General features: G+C 38.2%; 1 protein-coding gene across 1 annotated transcript in view; it reads right to left on the reverse strand.

Annotated features, from left to right (window-relative positions):
- Nucleotides 1–13,022, reverse strand: part of KCNN2 (potassium calcium-activated channel subfamily N member 2) — a 71,232-nt gene that overhangs the window by 12,858 nt on the left and 45,352 nt on the right. The gene's annotated exons all lie outside the window — the stretch shown is intronic.

Genomic DNA, 13,022 nt, shown 5'->3' on the forward strand with positions numbered 1-13,022 from the left:
GGCAGGGGTTGAAAATCTGAACATATCCCATTTCTAATGAATAAACAAAGGGGGTGAAAAAACAACTTTTAAACCCATAATGTTAGTAAAAGAGTACCCTGTTCTTAAAAATTTTCTCAAGGTTATAGCAACTGCTAAAGAGAAAATAAGATTAGATTAGTATTTAGCACACACACACAAAACAAAAGTTTCTTATGATTTTCTGTAAGGCCTAAAAATAATAGTAAAATTAGCATTTACTCACTTCAGTATATTTTCCTGTTGTTCTGAGTCCTTCAGTGATCTTTTCCTATATTACTTCTGCTTATCTTATTACCATATAAAATAGAACACATACACAGGACCATGTCTCCAAAACTTGGACAGTGAAAGTACCGATTTTCCAGTTTGTGCTATATGCACAACAGGCTAAGGTGCCTGTCTCTTTGGAATGGCAGTGCCTTTACTAGCATCACAAATTTAAAAGCTTCTTTATGGGGCAGGTGAAACAAAAAGAAGGCTAAAATGAGCCAGGTAATAAGCCGTGTCAGTTATGAACATCTAGAAGTATCATTGACTTTACATTATCTATAAATTCTGCTGTCTTAATATTTTATTAAAAGAAACAAAAGAAACAGGCTCTTAAAAAAAAAAAAGTAGAAGTATCTTATTAAATATATGGGTTGCATTAAACTTGCAGATTCATTTCAATCTAGTTCTTATTGCACCTGGGTCAGTTACTCTCCAATATAAAACAATCTCTCGTTGCTTCTCATTGAATCTTAACACATTTTCATTCATAGAGCTTTCTTCTAGTCATTCTGTACTTCTCACATAAATTTTTTCTCTATCCCCCACATCTATAAATGCCTTAACCTCCCCAGAAAATCCAGAAGAAATCTCAGAATTTAGCTTTCAAAATACACAATCCATTAATAAATACATAGAGACTGCAAAATAAATTAACCCATTGGAAACCCTTTTTCCATACAGTGTCCTTAGAAAACTGGATCTTGTCTCTCTGAGTACTTACTTAGGTGCACAATGTGAAAGCCTTCAATTAATAATTACTCCATTTCCTTGATAGATTGTCCCAACAATCCATCCAAGCACCTTATTTTTTGCAATTAGTTCTCATCTTTCACCCTCAGCAGCTCTCAGCATTCCTTCAAATGAGTCCCTCATAATTTTAATGCATTTCCTGCTTCTTTCCTGTCCTCAATGCTAAGACTTTGCTGTTCTCCCTCTGTTGTCCAGTCTTGTGATGATGGAAGTTCATGGGAATTTACTTGAAGTTTTTCTCTCTCCATGAGTCAAAACGGTGCTAAAAGTTCTTTTTCTTCTCCAGACCACATTAACAGTTAAAAAGGAAGAACACAGCCCACAAAGCTTAAGGCTAAGCACTTCAGAAGCCCACTGAGCCTTCTGAAAAGAGGACAAGCCAGAAGATGCTCTAACACATCCTACCTCCCCAGAAAACAGAAAGTGCTCTTTAGGTCTTCTTCCTGTCACCAGAAATGCTAATATGCAGAAGAGTTCTCTGTAGGCAAATAAATTAATGAATGACCCCATATAATAGCAAGGAAATGAAGATAAAAGCAGACATCTTTTGGTTCAGTATGTCAGGAAAACCAGGGCCAGATGTTGATTTAATGACATAACCAGAGCTCTGCCTGGACCACAGCAAGAAAGTTAGAATGGAAATGAGCTTATTAATGCACACCCCACTGGCACGAAACACCTGTTTAAGCCAATTTACTGGAGGAGAGAAATACTAGACAGCTCTTTGGAAATACCTCTCAAAAAGGCTAGAGGAATGGTGGCAGGCAATAGAATTTGGTTTGAGGCAAAATCATTCCAGCTTTCGAGACTAATTCCCATGCTTTTTCAAAGTGGCACAGCAGCTGCAAGGGCCAAATGCTGTCAAAAGTAGGAATTTTATGTCTCACATAAAATATACTGCCTGCAGAGTCACAATACTGTCACTGGCAAGCTGTGACAACTTGCACTGCTATGTTCCTCATCTCCAGAACAGCTTGCTGTGAGGGCAACGTATTCTAGATTCAGTTTAAAGCTCTTGGTTTTGTGGTATATGATGGGATCTCAGGACAAGAACATGAGCTCTTTTAGTACTTCTCCAGAAGCAGGAAGTATTATACTACCTGCATGTTTACAGTTCACAGTAATGTGAAGCGAAAAAAAGAATCACTCATAGCAGCTTACAACAATGACTAAAATTCCACTTAAACTACATGATGCTAATTAATATTTTACAACAATATGCAGTATTACACGGCTCCCCTAAAGAGCTCAACATCCTTGAAATACTAATAAAGGGAGAATGATTCAAAATTGCAGAAATTAAATGGAGGCAATATGGTTACTTTTAAAAATGCACTGTGTGCATGATACTTGTGATGTTTTTCGAATATGCTGATTCACAGAAAGATCAGTAGGTCAGCTTATATGACCAGTTTGTTATACCAGTACTCTGTAATGCATGAGATACTTATTTATTAAAATTACACAAATTAAGTAAAAGCACTAATAATTATTTCAACCGCAGGAAGGGTTTTCTGGAGAATAAAATTCTACAAAGTCTTATATTTGATTACTGCATTTTTTAACTTTCAAAATCATTATTTTTATCCAGTTTTCAAGCAAATGATACAATAAATAATTGCTTCAAGCTCTTGTTCAAGTTCAGGAGAATTATGTGTAAGATAAAGAAAATGAAAAGGCAGGAATGCATATGTGCTCAGGTATCAAAGCTCTAATCAATTCTATCTGTAATGCACACTCCATAATAAGCTGCCTGACCATCTCCTTGCTGCATTACAGAGTTATTGCAGTGTATTTTGGCTTGGTAAGAAGCCTGATTTTAAGGGCACTTAGGACAGAAATTATTACAACACATGCAGTGTAAGCAAATTGATCAAGCCAAGGCTAAGGTTTGACCACATTGTTCATTTGCTTCACTTAGTGGAAACAGGTAACAACAGAATGAACCATCCATTAATTTGATGGTATTGAAGAACTCTATGATCAAGCATTGGCCAGCAACCTGTTTTAAAAGCTGATGTACCTGAATTCTTCTACTTTCCAGAAAGTGTGTACAAGCTAAATGAAATTACCTACTCAAGGATGAGAAACCCTTAAAGACCACAGATTTAAGAACAGGCAAGATTAGGACACTGCTGATGAGCCAACCAAAGCCTGTTTCCTGTTTGCAAGGATCAGAAGATGAAGCACATGAATTTCATCCTGAACACACAGTATTTCCTGCTTGATATGAAGTGTAGCATATTAGTCTACAGTAAAAGCAAGAACTCTGAAAATAAACACACCCACAGTGTTCCAGCTGAGCATATCAACAAACTCTGGACTTCACACTGGCATCAGATCTCTGATGGGGATGTAGAATTTGCTTTTATGAGCAGTACAACCTTTAGCATAAGGTTCACAACCATTTATACAGGACAGAACTTGCCTTGATTGTCAATATACTTAGCTGTTGTCCCTTATGAGAACAATCTGATGTGACTGCAAACAACTTGAGGGCATTCTTTGTATCTTTAATTCTAACTATGCTGTTCCTCTTAAGGACAAAGAATGACACCTAAAGTTCAAATGCTCATGCAGGCAGAGCAGTCTGTGAAAGCCATTTTCCTCTGACAGAAACGTAAGTGAACTGTATGAAGGCATTATACAGTTAGGCAGTGTTAGACACTGGTAGGATAATAATTTTCTCTGTTATGTAAGCCTAAATGATGACTGATACTCCTTAAAAGAATGAATGCAAGGATGGATTAAACTGAGGGGGGAAAAATAATGTCATCAGGCATTGATGTCAAGCCTGTGTTATTTGAAAAGGAAAAGAGAAGAAAGGTGAAATTAATTGTATTTTAAGTTATACTTTAAATTTAGCAACTGAAAAAAATGCTTAAACATGACCCTCAGAAAAAAGCATGAATATTACTTGGTGCTGTCTTTCACTTTACTTTCAGGTATCATAAATTGCAACTTTCCCTATCCTCAACAGTCTCTCCTCTTGGCACTAAGTTATGAATTATTGCAAGCCTCCTTTCAACTGCTTTAACAAAGCAAACTATGTCGTAGACACATCAGAGATTGCTGCAATGTTTATTTTCTTTGCCTGTCATTCCTGCAATGTTACTCTGCTCTCTGTTGATGTAGTCCCTTCTCTATGGCATTGTACTCAGAACATTTGCCCTCAGTTGCAGTATTTTATGACTCCTTGTGGATTTCAGCTCTAATAAGCTCTTTCAGACAAGATCCTCTGCATCACCTATTTACTTCATAAAAGCTCCCTAGACACATATAAATCTAATATATTGTTTTCTTTTAAAACTTCCCCCTTTTCTGTTTAGGATTTTACTTACTACAAAGCCTAGCAAAACCAGTGAAGGTACATTAGATGCTGGTATGCCAATATGACTTCACCTGATTCTAAATAATTCCTCCTTCTTTCCTGTTCTATTTGCTCTATGGGAATGGTAAACTCTTCAGAAATTTGGAATATGCATTTCTATTCTATTTATACAGTACAGTATCAATAGGATCAGGAGTCCTGAAGGGCTACAGGAATATAAATAAGAATTAATAAAGGTGGTAGGTCTGTATTACCCGATTATAGTGTGCACATCATACTAGACCTGACTTTGCCTTTTTCTTCCTTGTCAAAATTATTCATCAATATACTTACTACATACCAGCTGAGATGCCCTTTGTAGTCCAATCACAATCCTCTGTCCTCTTCAGTTATACAACCCACCCTGAGCTTTCTGCTAATACCACTAGAATCACCATACCAAAGCTGACTAATTAAAGTTACTACAGAGAATTGTACATTACAGTAAACCACAGCTGACACAGCCATGGCAGCTGGAGGGAAAAGGCTGGTGTTTCCCACAGCACACAATGAAAATGTGGCTATGAAATCTGGATCAAGAACAAGCCTTTACTACCACTCACAAGTGCTTAGACTGAGGGTTCACACTGCTGCAAGACAGTGATTACAAAACTGCAGAGCTCAGACTTCAACTGTAGTCTAGCATGTACATCTAACATTCTCATCAAGGCTCAGTGTTACTGATAGCCAGAGAACTGCTTTCAGCTCCTCAAACAAAGGTTTTTCTAAGGCAAATAAAGCTTAGCACTGGCTGCATTCTCAGTTAGAACTGAAAGCAGCATTTGGCCAGTAGAGAAACCCTGTAGTCCTCTTAGTAAATGCCTCTGGCATTGTCAAGTGGTTCTTTTTTTGATAAGGTTTTGAAATACCTTTACAAGACAAAAGTGAATTGAGTCACTCCTGCAACCTGGAGGGTGCTGCTGGTGAGAAGGGAAGCAACACTGTGTATCCGTGTCTCTGTTGAAAGTCACCTGGCATCTTTGGTTTATTGTACTGGAAGTGAAGTGCAATCTTTAGTGGTGTAGGTGTCACAAAAATGTCCTGCTATACTTGCCTGTAGCTGAAAGAAGGCAGTTGCCACATTTCTTGCTCACTTCCCTTGGGATCCACTGAGGGAGAGAGAAGGTGCGCTTTGCAGACATATGGGTCTGGTGGGAAATTTAGCTCTGCACCAGAAAAGGCACAACATTCCTCCTGCTGCTCTGCATAAAATGAAAATCCTGTAAGAATTTAAACAGGCATTTTGTTCATTTGGCTCTCTCAAAGGTGGACATACATGACCACCAGCGAAGTGGAAAAAAATTTTAAAAAATGTTGCTTGAAGTAAAAAAAAACCTCTCCAAAACAAGACAGACAGAGGCTAGGGAAATGGTGCCGTATAAATGTGGGCTGGAATTTGTCACTGTTTACTGGGAGAGATGTGTAACCTTGCAAGACTGAAATAAAATGAGTAATAGGACATCAACTATGCTATCTCAGCCAAAAGGGCTAAAATACCTTTACATTATTTATACTTCTATGTATACAATATTTGCCTGGCTACTATTGTCTTCAGTGGAGTTTGTCTGCACTACATCTAGAATTTTATCTCAACATTTAAACTTTTTATCTATATAAGAACAGATGAGCAGATCTGTTTACTTCTAATTAGTCCATAAGGATTTTAGCAATGTTGCAAAAATAAAATAAAAATAATGAAGACCATTAAATGTTACGTATGAATGTGAAATTGATTAAATACTGTCACATGTAAGAATGGGGAGTCATAAGTGAGGGTGAAGTAAACTTCTTGAGAAATGAAAGCTGGATACTAGGAGAGACATCTGGGACAGCACAGGACATAATGATTTATAACATGAAGACAATATCTCTTCTACAGGGGAACCTATAAATGACTGCAGTGTTAACTCAGAGAAGTCTGACAGTTGAATACGCTCTGGTGACTGGGCTTCTGGTAAACCGTCAGTGGTCAGCACAGATAAAACTTCACTGGATAGTTTACCCCAAAACACATAGAAAACTTTGCTGAGCAAGGGCTGAAGTCCAATTTCATTAAATGAGCAGGCCTAACAGCCTATAAGGCTGATAGGAAATATCACTTTAATAATTCAGGATGAAAGCTACGAGTGATGTTCTTGTTCTTCACCAGTGTTGCAAATACAAAAGTTTCATGAGAGTATGTGTAAAAGTATACAAAAACTTCTGTATTAAATTTAAGGTTATTCCAAATGAAATTAGATTTTCTTAGAACAAAGAAGTTTTGCTGTAACAGGCATCAGCTCCAGTCATACCTACATAAATAACGACAGCATGAGACAACTGCTTCTCTTTCCAGCCAGAACTAATTGCCTTTGAATTTACTGAAATGCATGCATAACTAGACCTAAGTGGGAAACAGTTCCTGTGCCCTCTGACACTAACCTCCCTGCTCTAGTGGTACAAACTAAAGACTTTCCGAAGAAGCTTTTTCCCCTCAATTTTTCTAATTTTGAAAGATGGTGAAACCTCACAAGAGATGTTTACTCAAATGGTGTAGAACCTCTGCCATTCTCTCACTTTTCAGATTACTGCTCTCTCAACCACTACTTCAGGTATCATGTTTTGAAGGTTCTCAACTTGATTTTGATAATTTATGATTCTTACTTCAGCTAGGAATTTCATTCTAACAAGCCACAGACATAAAATAACCCCAAAATATCTTTATTCTCTACAAAAGTTTCCATTTTTGCAATCTGGTGTGCTGGAACAACAACAGTAGAGGAGCTGACAAACTTCTCACCAGCCCAACTTTTAATAGCTTTAGCCCTAAGAATGCAGGCATCATTAACTGTCTTCCCCATATAAAATTTCTGCTCAATGCATTGTCTACTTAGGTTGTAGAAGGAACAAACACAATCTGTTCTAAATCCTGATGTCACTTATATTTATTACTGAATTATCAGAATCAAATGAATTATATTCTAGCATACATCTGAGACATGGACCCAAGATATTATCAATTTACACAAAAAGCTTTTCATATTTTCTGTACTCTCAGAGAGCTAAAAACTGAGAAGAGTTCTAGATGTTTGAAATATCCTCTTATCCACAGAAGTATTCACCACAGTGCTCTAACTAGTATTGATCATACCTTTTCAGCTTTTACAGTGTGATTCAAAATACATTTCTGTGTTTTATAAACCATTATGTTTCTCTGACACACCAGAAAATTAATGTGAACAAAAGTTTTCATAAAACCACACATTTCAGACATTATTATGCACAACAATTTATGACCTTTTTGTACATTAACCATAAAGTTCCTTAAAATAATTTTCATATTTTTTCAAATTGCATGTTTACCTTATTTTTCTCTTTTTCAGGACTCATCCCAGAAGATATGCAGACAATGTTAACTATGCAGTTAGAATCTACTTGCTTTTTGCCTCTTTTTTCTTACAATCTAGCAACTAATAAATTTCAAAAATTACAGAGTTCAGATTTTGCTACCAACAAAAGATATGACAGAAACTGCTAGTTTTTAGTACCGTGCTCCTCTTTTAGATAGCTCTCTATTTTTGTTGGTAAAACCACACTGTCTACAATTATTATTTGCACAAACATCAAAATTAAGCCTTAGACAAAGAGTCTTCTATTCTTACAGCAGAAACACCTCATCCTCATCCCTTTTTTTCATGATTCATAGGAAAGAAACCATGATCGTTACGAAATAAATGCAGACTACCAAAGGACATTAAAACATTCAGCATGAGAAGATTTAAAATGAAAGCTTATTGATTTTTGATTCACCATTTGGAACTAATGAAAACTATTGTCCATAGAGCCCCAATGTACACAACAACTGCATTGCAACTACTCTAATAAGAATACTTTAGCTACATGAGCAGTCTTCAAATACTGTAACTAAAAGATGCCACATACAATTTTTGCAAGAAAACCTCTAACCTTGTCCACAGTTATTGTATACAATTAAGAAACTTTTCTTATTTATTTGATTGTTTCACAGGCCTAACAATCTCTTTGAAGTTCATTTCAACAAGAGAAGCAATTAAAGCGTAATTTCCTCATTAGCAAAGCAGACACTTTGAAATAACATTTATTTCATTTAAAGCAAACTTCATCAAGCTATACCAAACCAACTACATCCTGTGACAGGACAATTGAAATTCATCTATTTTATTTGTAGCAACATTGGTTTGGTCTACACATCTGCCTCTAACTGCTGGTGACTGGCTTTGCAGGAAGATTCTGCATGATAAACTCTGCATCATGCAATAAATGCATTACCTCACCACATAATGCTGGATCTAAAAGGAAAAATGTCCTTCTTAACAGATGTAACAGGTATTTGAAGTCAGAAGAATTGATTGCCATTGTTTTATCTTGTGAAATTGTAAAAGCTTACAAAGTCTGCAAAAGTTATCCATCTCACAGTCCACAATCACACATCTTTCCATACCTTCTCATACTCCTTCTCATACACCAATTCCTACTGACCTGCTTTAAGTTTTTGCTAACTTCATTATTCTCCTTATTGTGCTGGTTTCACATGGAGGGGTCAGGGGGGTGGAGCTGCCTGAGGGAGGAGCACAGAGCCTGGAAACAAGAGGGCTGTCCCCTCTCCGGGAGCTTCCCCTTGGGATGGGGACCACTCGGAGGGCTGATTTAGTGGTTGGCATCCCAGGTGGCCAATGAGAGAGTTGTTTCATTTTCATAAATCACATTGGAGGGGGTTGGTCCGCTCTCTTTTGACTTCTGGCCTCTGGAGGTGAGGTCGGCTCTGGCCCGACTCTGGGCTCGGCCCTGGCTTAGGCCTGGCTCAGCTCGGGGTCCCGGCCCCGGCTTGGCCAGACCCCGGCTCCGGCCCCAGCCCCGGCTTGGCAGGGGGACCCCGGCTCGGCACCCCGGCCCTGGCTTGGCTCGGCGGGGCCCCAGCTCCAGGCTCAGCCCGGCTCCCAGGCTCAGCCCGGCTCCCGGGCTCAGCCCGGCTCGGCCGGTTTCCTTCTCCCCGCGGCCCGGCCCCTCAGGGGATGGGGGAGCCACCGAAGGCTGACCACGCAGCGGAAAGAAGTCCAGCCTTTTCCACGGCGGCCACGTTTTTCACAGCGTGGCTTGGGTCAGCTTCTTCACTTTGTGGATCCAAGTTTAACCCTTCTAGTGCCTGAATGAGACTCTAGATTTCCTGAGCTCCCCCGGAATGAGAGGAATGAAGTAGAAGTCTAGTAAAGTCAGTGAATGAAAGTTGAGTTTTCCAGATGGAAAGAGAGTGGAAAGATGCCACTGTTAAGTAGCTGAAAACAGTTTTTTTTGTGGGTTATAAGGGGACTGTGACTACACTAAAATTCCTTTAAACTGTAAAATATACTTGGGGAGGTTTAAGTGCTTGAAAAGACCTTTTTGCCTCCAAGAAATGGGGCTCTCTGTTTTGGGACTGGAAATATGGACAGAGACATTTAATAGAAAAAGAGATTAAGAGAATTTTGTTTTTTAGCAGCCTGCCTTTAAAAGTAATATCCCAAGTGTGCAGCATAACCCATAGCACAGCTCTGGAGGGACTGTGGAAATGAGAGGAAATTCATGGTTTGTAGGTCCGGGCGGATGCAGACTGTGAAAACGAAGACATCTCCTAAGCCTTAACCAAAAAAGGAACTTTTCTCTCGAGAGTGAACTGAAATAATTATTTAAGTAGATAACTGACTGAAGTGTTCTCTGTATGTTGTTGTTAAGAAATGTGTAAGATGAGGGAAGGGGGAGGAGGGAATAATCTGGAAATCTTATACTGAATTTCTTTTGTTTTTGTGTTATTAATAAATCTTATTCTTATACCCTTTTCAGTTTTAGGCCTGCCTTGTCTTTGCTCCTAAATCCTATCTCTAAAAGAAATTAAATATACTAAAATTGGCAAACCCAAGTCAAACCTTGACACTTATAAAGCAAGAAAAATTTTGCAAACCACTCCAAGGCCCTAGCTGCAAAAAGCCATTAAGAAAGTGGAAGTGCTGTAGCTCTGCTTAGAAACCACACAAGGAAAGTGTTCCACCTGCAGCTGAGATCACCCTGCTGAGGAGCATCCAAGAGATCTGCCTGGGTGTGTACTGACAACCAGGCATGGCACCTTCAGCAGGCATAAAACACATGCAAGTACAGCACACCAGCAAGCTGCACAGTGTGGCAAAGATGGCACAGGTGTCCCTGTTTCCTCCTCTGTTCTGAGAACAGTGACAGCAGCTGTACATGTATCCATCCATCTCACTCTTGCAGACCTACCTAATGTATACAGGGGGCAGAAGATAAAGCTGCTATGGCCCATAGCCTACTGCTGCTCTCTAGTAAAGTCTCAGTGGAAAACCATGGATTGGTAATTGAGTTGAGGCATCCAGTTCAGTTTCACTTGCTTCACTGTAAAACACCTCTGCATTGACCCCTCTTTGTAACACAATGTGTCAGTATTTTTATGTAAGTTTCATATATTTAAGTGCTTCACAAGACCAAAATGTAAACTGTCCATATTTTTTTACTGTTTGCCTTTTTTGATCACAGGGTATTTTGCTTTTTTGTTTTTGTTTTTTTCCCCCCAATTTCACTAATACATTAATTGAACTTCTTTACTATCTTACCCTCAACAGTTATCAAGGCATTTTTTCCTTTTGATATAACCTGAATATGTGTAAAGAATTTCCTGTTTCCAGCAGTGGTAGAGTTTAAAAGATGTCACTTCACACCAGCAACCCAAGAGAGCAGCAGCTACAATTTCAATGCCAAAACAAATTGGTGCCACCAGCAGACTGCACAAAGTCCACTTCCCAGGCTGGAGATCAAGGCAGAGTTCAGCCTGTGCACTTCCATTTCCATTGCCCAGAAAGAAATTCCAGAGGCAGAAGTGGGAGGATAGACAAGGCACCAGGGCTCTTTCTTCATAGGGATCAAGATACCAAAGAAGACTTCCTTGGGCCACCAGTTCCACAAAGCCAACTCTTCAGTGCTCTGTGTAACTACTCCTGTATTCACAAGTGTTTCTACGTATTCCCCCTTCCATCCTTTTTAATAAGGACCTTACCCAAAATCAAACATTCAGTGATCACACCAATTCAATGCATTTGCTGTTTCAGATGCTAGGCAATTACACTTTATCTCTTAACATCAAATATACACTTATATTTTTCTACCTCCATTCAACAATTACCCTTGTGCGTCTTTTAATTAAATCATCAATTGCTTCTATTGAAATAAAAATCATTAGCTCTGTTCTTACAGGGTTTTACACTTTCCACAAAAAACATTAATTAGTTACTGTACAAGTTTCAGAAGAATAATTGATTTTAAAGAGTTATATTCAAGACCTGTAAGCTTTTTGGGATTGCAGGTTATGCTAGAAGAGAGTTCATTTTTATATCTACTGTGCCATACTTCATACTCCTCATGTCTTTCATAGAAAAAAACCAACAAAAAACAAACCAAAATGCAAGGCCCCAAAACCCAGACTAATTCCAGCATCTGACTTTTTTCCCATTGCTCCATGTTTTTTTTAGCTCAAAGATTACTTTAATGTAATTAGTGGTGACGCTTTCATTACTGTTTTACCTATCATAACACAGGGTTCGTTTTTTCTGTTAAGAACACTTTCTGTCTCTGAAGGTGTTTATCCCAAATTACTTATAATCACTAAAAAAAACCCAATCAGAGACATGAAGGTACCATCCATATATTTTACAATATACCAGTTGTGAAAAAGAGATATCAATATGTGAAAATGGTATGTATAAATCTGTACTTGAGTTTTTCATGGAAGCAGTGGAAGTGACTTTATCTGGTGTTCTGTCCTTACTCTGAAATCCCTGCACTGCAAGGTGGCAACAAACACTGCTTCTCCACCCCTTTTCCTAGTGAATTTATGACCACATTTCATTCTCTCTGGCATCAATATCCAACACAGAAAGGAGTAAAGCCACATACCGCAGAAGATTTGAGCTCAGCCAACAGCCTTTGAAAAGCCCTCTGAGCCATTCCTCTGCTTTTAGACTTTACCCTTCAACTCCACTGCTAACTGTATTTAAGGAGATATGCATTTACCACGTTTTTGCAAAATATACTGGAAGTCTTTATAAACTTTTATCAATAAAGGTCAATAAACTGAAATTTATCAGGATTTTAAAAAAATATTGAAACATTTGTAAAAAAAGCCTTTTTTACTCTCTGGACATAAAATATATACTTATTATAAACTAATATTCTATCAACCTATCTGCTCAAAAGGGACAACACTTTGATACTGTTTTCTTTCAGCCATAATCCCAATATAGCTGTTTTAACAGAGGCAGGTATTGGAACTGTATTACTCACAATAAATGGCAAAAATTCAGAAGCAAGTATGTATCTTATTGCTGTATACAGTATATATATGGCAGTCATTCAGCCTTTCTCTTCACAGGGACATTTACACAGAAGTTGATAAAAATAAGAGTGGCAGAGTCCAGAACTTGTTTACATTTAATTTACTGAAGATATGTGTAAATTTTTCCAGCATTACAATACATTGCTTTATTCCCTGCCTGACTTTGACCAAATAGTGCAGTGCAAAAAATTAAAACCAGACATGAAATACACTTAATAA

This window comes from Oenanthe melanoleuca, chromosome Z (assembly GCF_029582105.1).
Source record: "Oenanthe melanoleuca isolate GR-GAL-2019-014 chromosome Z, OMel1.0, whole genome shotgun sequence".
NCBI lineage: Eukaryota > Metazoa > Chordata > Aves > Passeriformes > Muscicapidae > Oenanthe > Oenanthe melanoleuca.